The following is a 9,024-nucleotide window of genomic DNA, read 5'->3' as shown; positions in this document are numbered from 1 at the left end:
TCTCTTTATTGTACCCTCAGCTAATGAGGGATGATTCATTTGTGTGTTTCCCCAGGAATAGTTGTAGAAGTGCCCTGTATCTTGTCAACTTGGCATGTGAAGAAAAGTAATTCAAGTACTAGGGAAAATCAGGAATTATGGGAATAAATCAGTGACGCTCTTGCTGTCTTGGCTGCAGCTGATCATGGTGTGCCTTCAACTTCTGAATTAGGCCTTTCCCTTCACCTTGCCCCAAATGAACACCTACTTTGGGGATTGTGATCTCTGACCAAGCCTGTCCTACTATCCATTACATGAACCTTAATCTTCAGCCAGTCTGTACTAACTGCCATTACCCAAATATGTAGTGTATGATCTTGTCTTTCGTTAAACATTTCACTCTATTTTTATGTTTATTATCCCATCTTTGCTTGGTAAAATTCTGCTTACCCGCTAAAGTCCAGCTCAAATTTCACTTCTCTCAAAATGCTTCTCCTGGTAACTTTGGCCATAGTTATCCTTACTCTTTCCTCCTATAGTCACTCATTTCTGCAGTGTCAATAGAAAGAGAGGTTAGTGTCTAAGGAGGAGTTGGGAGCAATCTATTTTATAACTGATGTGACATGATCCCAGTGGGCCTTAACTTGGGCCTCTTAAGTTCTTTTCCTTGAGTATAAGTTTTCTGTGGTTTTCTGTAGTGTATCTTCCACTGATGAGGGATGATTTATTTGTTTGTGTGTGTGTCTGTTTCCCCAAGAATGGTTCCAGAAGTGCCCCCTGTCTCAGCAGCCTTGGATGTGGAGGGAAGCAAAGCAATTATACACCCAGCCAAGTAGGAACCACAGGAATGAGTCAGTGTTGTCTGAATGTCTTAGACACAATAGACTGTTATGTGCCTGAAATTTCTGAATGAGGGCTTTTTCTTTACCTTCCTCTAAGTTAAGTCTACTTCAAAGACTTTGGCCTCTAACACTACCTTTTTAGCCTTAGGTCTCATGGCTATCATTAACCATTGCCGCACTGCATTGTAAATATTTGTACATCTACCTCCTCAATCCTACTAGATTGTAAATTATTTGAGAGCAGGGAGCATGTCTTATATGCATAATGGGTGGGGTAAAGCAATGTGTAAGAGGCTGGGGAGTCTACTTTTGGGAAGGCACATGGCATGTAACAGAAATGTTTTGCTCCCCAATCTAAAGCAAGCACCAATATTCCATTACTGGTTCCCATCAGCTAGCTATGCAATGAAGAAGAACCTTTCTGATTGGTTGAGTAACCATAACTGGGATGCATTCACAAAGTACAATCAATTAGGGGCTCGTTTTTGACTGTAGCTTTTTCTTACCTGCTTGCATTTTGTCAAGATAGACAATGCTTTAAAGGGAGATGACTCAGACCCTCCCCATCTGAGGCCTAAATGTGTCCTCTGAATAGAGATCTTTGTCTTTTGACTCTTTATATTTGTTCTTTCTTGTTTTAGGTAAAGGATATTGGAGATATCCATGACCTTGTGAGCTTTGATAGGTCAGGAGAAAATGCTTCCTAAGTGTAGGAATTGTAACCCGTTGGGATTTTCTGGGAGCCAGAAGGAGGAGAAAAGTACCACATCACCTTCCTGACCCAGTCCAGGAGTAATGGCGATGCAGACTCATTTACCCATTAGTCATGTCAATTTGGAAGTGAAGTTGGTGAGGTAGATGCTATGTAGAAGCTGCATTAAGTCTCAGCCCACTTAACCCAGGGACTGAGGTGATGTTGCTAAGAGTTATTTCAGTAGGTTTTGGGGAAAATGTTTTTAATTTCTGCTCTTGCTATATCTTGGCAGTAAATATCTCTTTGTAAAAGTTTATTGATCTTAATTCATTATATAGAACTGAGATACTAGTTAAAGGGGGGGCAAACAGAGGCAGGAACACATTAAAGTAAGACACTTAAGCATGTGGGGCACTCCTAGAATCCTGAGGGGGAGATTTAGGCAGCCCTTCTATGGGAGAGTAAGTCAAAAGTCTCACTATCAATGACTTTGAATTCCACATAATACCTTCTACTATGTTTAGCACATAGTGGGTTCTTAATAGATGTTTGTTGAATGAATGAACGAGTTTATCTAAGACAGCAAGAAGACTGGCAGTCACTCAAGAACTTGGTGGTACAAACACAGGGATCAGGCCTGGAGCTAGGAGCAATTTTTCAGAAATCAGCTTCAATTTACATATCACAGAAAAGGGTCTGACTGGGAAAAATAAGTCTTTGTCCTTCCTGGCAGGCACAGAGTGATTCTGGTTTTTTCTCTGTGTCAATAATTTTGAGTTATTTACAATTTAGTTATTCTGGCTGAGGAACAGTTATAAAATAGCCTGTCAAAACCTTTCTCCATCTTCTCTTACAGAGAGAAAAAAGAAAAGAAATTGGAGTGCTTTCAAGACAGGTCAGACACCGTCCAATGGAAAGCTGCTTTCTGTAATCAGAGGACTGCCTTTATCTGGCTCTGTCTTGAAAATGAACTTTTCCATTCTGCTTATATAAGCTTTGTGTAGATTTCTGCTTTTGTTTCTTGGTTACTTAGATACTGTACACTTCATTTAGCGTGGCTGTCACATGTGTGGACACACACACACACACACACACTGTACTAGTATAAAGGTCTATTCCAAGTGCTCCAATTTTCATGAGCATCAAGAAATTAAATTCGTGTCCTGCTCATGTCTAGTATATTATTTCTTTACATGAAATCACATGTCTGCTTCTCAGCACCAGTGTGAATGAAGGCAAGTCATTTAGTTTCTCTGGGCTTCATGCTACTTATTTGTAAAATGGACTAAATGCTCTCCAGAGTCATCTCCAATTCTAAAGCTATAATGCTATGAGTGGAACTGTCATTGACCTTGAGCATACACTAGATTAACACATGGTTAAAGTGGGGCAATATTGCAAGTGGACATTAGGGGGTGTCCAAGAACCAGGAACAATCGGTCAGTAGAGGAGACAGCCAAATGCACCTATCCAAGGCAAGGGTGCATCTAATCCTCAGACCATCTGATCCAACCAGCTCATTGTAAAGATAAGGAGCTGAAGTTCAAATGCTTAATGTCTTGCTCAGGGCCCCTCAGTTAGTATGCATCAGAGGCAGATAGTGATGAATTGCTTGTCCTTCATTCTCCATGAGGACCGTGACATCAGGGAGGTGATGCCATGACATGAAAGTTAATGGAATATAAGTGAGGAAGGGCTGTACAGAGTCACCAACCTTACTGTCTCCTCCAGAGTCATCTGGGTCCAGTGGCAATATATAGATCAGGAGACTGGAGATGGCCCTGGATGCAATGGGAGGGTTGGTGTTGAGTATGATGGTAACAGTTCACATACATAGTGCTTTGTTTCCTTATGATAAGCCTGTAATGCTCAATGGAAGGTCATAGAGCTAGCATGTCCTGTAGGATACAAACCCAGGTTTCCCATCTCTTAGTCTGGCGCTGCTTTGCCAGTGGGGCATACTAGTTTCTTCTTTGTGTCAGTAATTTAAGTTGGTCTTTTTGTTGTTGTTGTTCAGTTGTTTTTAGTTGTGTTTAACTCTTTGTAACCCTGTTTGGCGTTTTCTTCACAAAGACACTGGAGCAGTTTGCCATTTCCTTCTCCAGCTTATTTTACATATGAGGAAACTGAGGCAAACAGGGTTAAGAGACTTGCCCAGGGTCACACAGTTAATAAGTATCTGAAGCCAGATTTGAAATCAAGAAGATGAGCCTTCCTGACTCCAGGCCCAGCACTCTAATCACTGTGCCACCTAGTTGACCTCTGAGTTATTTGCAGTTTACAATACCAGGGGAAGCACAGGGATGTGATGGAGAGATTAAGGCCAAGTCAATAGAGTAAAGAAAAGACTGAGAGCAGCCCTGAGAAGGAGGGAAAGAACCCAAAGAGAAAACAGGGTTGGTGGTCTGAGGAAGAGTCATAAGTACCAATCAGGAAATCTAAGACAAAGAAGGCTGTGTGGGGGTCGCTGGTCAGTCAATTAACAATTATTACACACTTACTATGTGCCAGGCACTGTGATAATCACTGGAGCTAAAAGAAAGGCAGGAACAGTCCTTTTCCTCAAGGAAATCACATTATTATTGGAGACACAATATACAAACTACTTTGTACATATAAGATGTGTATGTATACATATACATATATACACATATAGTGAAAATGGGAGGTAATCTCAGAGGGAAAGTACTAAAAGGTGGAAACTGGGAAAGGCCTCCTGTAAAAGTTAGAATTTGAGCTTAATCTTGAAGAAAGCTAGTGAAACCAAGAGGTGGAACTGAGGAGGGAGAGCATTCCAGGCACTGGGGCCAGCCAGTGAAAAGGCACAGGGTAGACAGATTCTGAGCAATAGCAGGAATGCCTTGGTTGCTGCATCATAGAGTATGAGAAGGAGTAAAGTATAAGAAGATTGGAAAGGTGGAGAGGGGATAGGGGGCTAAAGACTTTACATTCCAAATAGGAGTTTTTATATTTGGTTCTGGAGGTGATAGGAAACCATTATAATTTGTTGAGTACTTGGAACTCAAAATATTAAAAATGAATGTTAAAATTTGGTTTTTTTACATGTAATTGGGGAAAATAAAATACTAAACAGAATTTGTTGAGTAGAGGAGTGCCATGGTCAGATACATGCTTTAGGATGATTATATTGGTAGCAGAGTAGCAGATGGATTGGAGTGATAAGAAACTTGAGGCAGGGAGACCAATTAAAAGGTTATTTTAATAATCCAGATGTGAGCTGATGAGGGCCTGTAACAGGGTGGTGACTATATGAGTGGAGAGAAAGGGATATGTCTTTCTGTCACTGTTTCTCTCTCCATATATTCATACACACATATTTGGATATACATAGATACATACATGCATATACAGATCTATGTTTATTTCCATATATGCCACATACAGATCTAGGTTTACTTCTATATATGTCACCCACACACGTGTGTATATACATGTCACACACATACATGTCATTCACACACATGTATATATACATACCACACATACATACAATACACATACATACCAATACAAGACCTATTGAGAAGATAGAAATTGCAGCTAGGCCCTAGCTGCTGGGGGACGCTAGGTGGCACAGTGGATAGAGCACTGGTTATTGGAATCAGGAAGATTTATCTTCATGAGTTCAATTCTAGCCTCAGATTCTTACTAGCTATGTGACCCTAGGCAAGTCACTTAACCATGTTTGCCTCAGTTCCTCATTTATAAAATGAGTTCGAGGAGGAAATGGCAAACGACTCCAGTATCTTTGCCAAGAAAGCCCCAAATGGGGTCATGAAGAGTGGGACATGACTGAAAAATGACTGCACGCAAAGAAATTATAAAACTTGGCAATGGATTGGATATATATGGTGAATGCAATTGAGTAATTGAGGGTGACATGAATATTGCAAACCTGAGTTACTGAGAGGACGATGCTTCCCTTGACAGTGATAGAGAAGAGGGTAACATTTTTTGGGGAAAGCTCGTCTTGTCTTGGACATGTTTGAATTGCAGATGTCTATGAAAGATGTAGTTCAAGATTCCCAAGGGACGGTTTAAAAAAAAATAATTAATTTATCTTTAGTTTTCAACATTTACTTCCATAATATTTTGAGTTCTAAATTTTCTCCCCCTCCCCAAGATGGCATGCAATCTGATATAGCCTCTACATATACATTCATATTAAACATATTTTCACATTAGTCATGTTGTAAAGAAGAATTAGAACAAATGGAACCATGAGAAAGAAGAAACTAAACAACAAAAAAAGAGAGCAAATAATATGCTTCCATCTGCAGTCGGACTTCAAAGTTCTTTCTCTGGATGTGGATAGCATTTTCCATCATGAGTCATTTGGAGTTGTCTTAGATCTTTGCATTGTTGAGAAGAGTTAAGTCTATCACAGTTAGTCATTACATAATGCGGCTCTTACTGTGTACAATGTTCTCCTTGCTCTGCTTACTTCACTTAGCATCAGTTCATATAAGCCTTTTCAGGTTTTTCTGAGGTCTGCCTGTTCATCATTTCTTATAGCACAATAGTATTCCATTACATTCATATACTATAACTTGCTCAGTCATTCCCCAATTGATGGGCATCCCCTCAATTTTCAGTTCTTGGCCAGCATAAGAAGGGCTGCTATAAACATGTGATTCTTTTCCCATTTTTATGATCTCTTTGGGATACAGACCTAGAAGTGGTATTGCTGGGTCAGAGGGTATGCCCAGTTTTATAACCCTTTGGGCATGATGCTAAATTGCTCTCCAGAATGGTTGGATCAGTTCACAACTCCACCAAGAATTCATTAGTGTTCCAATTTTCCCACATCTTCTCCAACATTTATCATTTTCCTGCTTTGTTCTGTTAGTCAGTCTGATAGGTGTGATATGGTACCTTGAGGTTGTTTTGATTTGTATTTCTCTAATCAATAGTGATATAGAGTATTTTTTCATATGATTGTAGATAATTTCAATTTCTTCATCTGAAAATTGCCTGTTCATATCCTTTGATTTTTTTTATCAATTGAGGAATGACTTGTATTTTTATAAATTTGACTCAATTCTCTATATATTTTAGAAATGAGGCCTTTATCAGAGATACTGGCTATAAAAATTGTTTCTCAGCTTTCTGCTTCCCTTCTAATTTTGGTTGCATTGGCTTTGTTTGTCCCAAAACTTTTCAATTTAATGTAATCAAATCATCCATTTTGCATTTCATAATGTTCTCTATCTCTTGTTTGGTCACAAATTCTTCTATTTTCCCTAAATCTGACAGCTAAACGATTCCTTGTTCTCCTACTTTGCTTATAGCATTAGCCTTTATATCTAAATCTTAATCTTATCTTGGTATATGGTGTAAGATGTTGGTCTATGCCTAGTTTTTGCCATACTGTTTTCTAGTTTTCCCAGCAGTTTTTGTTAAATAGTGACTTCTTATTCCAGAAATTGGAGTCTTTGGGTTTATCAAACATTAGCTTATTATAGTCATTTACTATTGTGCCTTGTGTACCTAACCTATTCCACTGATCTACCACTCTGTTTCTTAGCCAGGACCAAGTCTTTTTGATGATTGCTGCTTTGTAATACAATTTAAGATCTGGTATGGGTAGGCCACCTTCCCTTGCATTTTTTTTCATTAATTCCCTTGATATTCTGGACCTTTTGTTCTTCCAGATAAATTTTGTTATTATTTTTTGCTAGCTCTATATAAAATTTTTTTGGTAACTTGATTTGTATGACACTAAATAAGTAAACTAATTTAGGTAGAATCATCACTTTTATTATATTAGCTTGAGCAACTAATATTTTTCCAATTATTTAGATCTGACTTGGTGTGAAAAGTGTTTTGTAATTGTGTTCATGTAATTCCTAGTTTGTTTTGACAGGTACACTCCCAAATATTTAATAATGAATATATTAACTTTAAATGGAATTTCTCTTTCTGTCTCTTGCTGTTGGGCTTTGTTAGTAATATATAGAAATGCTGATGATTTATGTGGATTTATTTTATATCCTGCAACTTTGCTAAATTTGTTTTTCATTTCAAGTAGATTTTTACTTGATTTTCTAGGATTCTCTAAGTATACTATCATTATCATCTGCAAAGAGTGATAGCTTTGTTTCTTCTTTGCCTATTCTAATTCATTCAATTTCTTTTTATTCTCTTATTTCCAATGCTAGCATTTCTAGTATAATATTGAATAATAGTGGTGATAACGGACATTCTTGTTTCATCCCTGTTCTTATTGGAAATGCTTCAGCTTATCCCCATTACATATAATGATTGCTGATAGTCTAGGTAGATGCTACTTCTCATTTTGAGGAAGACTCCATTTATTCTTATGATTTCTAGTGGTTTTTTTTTGCTTTTTGGAGGCCAATTGGGGTTAAGTGACTTGCCCAAGGTCATACGGCTAGTTTTTGTGTTAAGTGTCTGAGGCCGCATTTGAACTCAGGTCCTCCTGACTTCAGGGCCAGTGCTCTATTCACTGCTCCACCTAGCTGCCCCTCTCTAGTGTTTTTAATAGGAATAGGTGCTGTATTCTGTCAAAAGCTTTTTTAGCATCTGTTGAGATCATCATATGATTTCTGTTAGTTTTGCTGTCAATTATGCCAAATAGTTTTTCATGCCCAAGAGATAGTTGATGGTGGGAGTAATCTGTAAAGACATGACAATTGAATTTCTGGGAGCTGATGAGATTTCTAAGACAGATAGTATAGGGAAAGAGGAGGGCCCATGACCAAGATTTGGGGGACAGTCAAGTTAGTGGGTGTGACCTGGATGAAGATCAAGCAAAGGAGACTAAAGGGAAAGTATTTAGACTCAGAGGACATCTATTCATTTCTGCTTAGGTTATTTGCTACCTGTTTGATCTTGAGATCACAGCCCTTCCTGGGAAATTAAAAATCAATATGGCAGCTCAAAGGCATAGCTGATAGAATGCTGAACTTGGAGGCAGGAAGACCTAAATTCAAATCCTTTACTTACTGTTCAAATCTTGCTAACTGTGACCCTAAGTGAGTCACTTAATTTCTCTGGGCTTATTTCCTCATCTATGAAATGAAGGCATTGGACTCTAAGTTCCCTTCCAGTTCTGAATCTAAGGTCCTATGATTGAATGTGGTGGTCAAAGTACAAGAGCTGAGATTGTAAAAACCAGGATGTTAAGTGAGATCATAGGAGTAAGTGAGGTGGACAAGGCAACTTGCTTTGCCATGTTCAACATTACCTGCACCTCTTTTTGAAGGAGAAGGATATCCCTTCTGCCCCAGTATGACTTAAATTTAAGGGACACCTCCCTAGGGCAAGTGGTTGGGGAGCTGATAAGGATAGACACTGACTGGTCCAATACTCATTAGGATCCCCAGCACTCTTATTGGGTGGGCTTTAAAGAGGCTGGAATCTAGGTCTTTTGGGAGAGGAAGTCTTAGGAGAAAAAATTAGGGAGAAAGAATAGAGAATGAAGAAAAGTTTGCTCTCTCTCTCTCTCTCTCTCTCTCTCTCTCT

Source organism: Petaurus breviceps, unplaced genomic scaffold, assembly GCF_028583685.1.
Source record: "Petaurus breviceps papuanus isolate PSGF00001 unplaced genomic scaffold, PetGlider_PUasm1.0 90919, whole genome shotgun sequence".
NCBI classification, from domain to species: domain Eukaryota; kingdom Metazoa; phylum Chordata; class Mammalia; order Diprotodontia; family Petauridae; genus Petaurus; species Petaurus breviceps.
Note: the sequence above shows the minus strand (reverse complement) of the source record.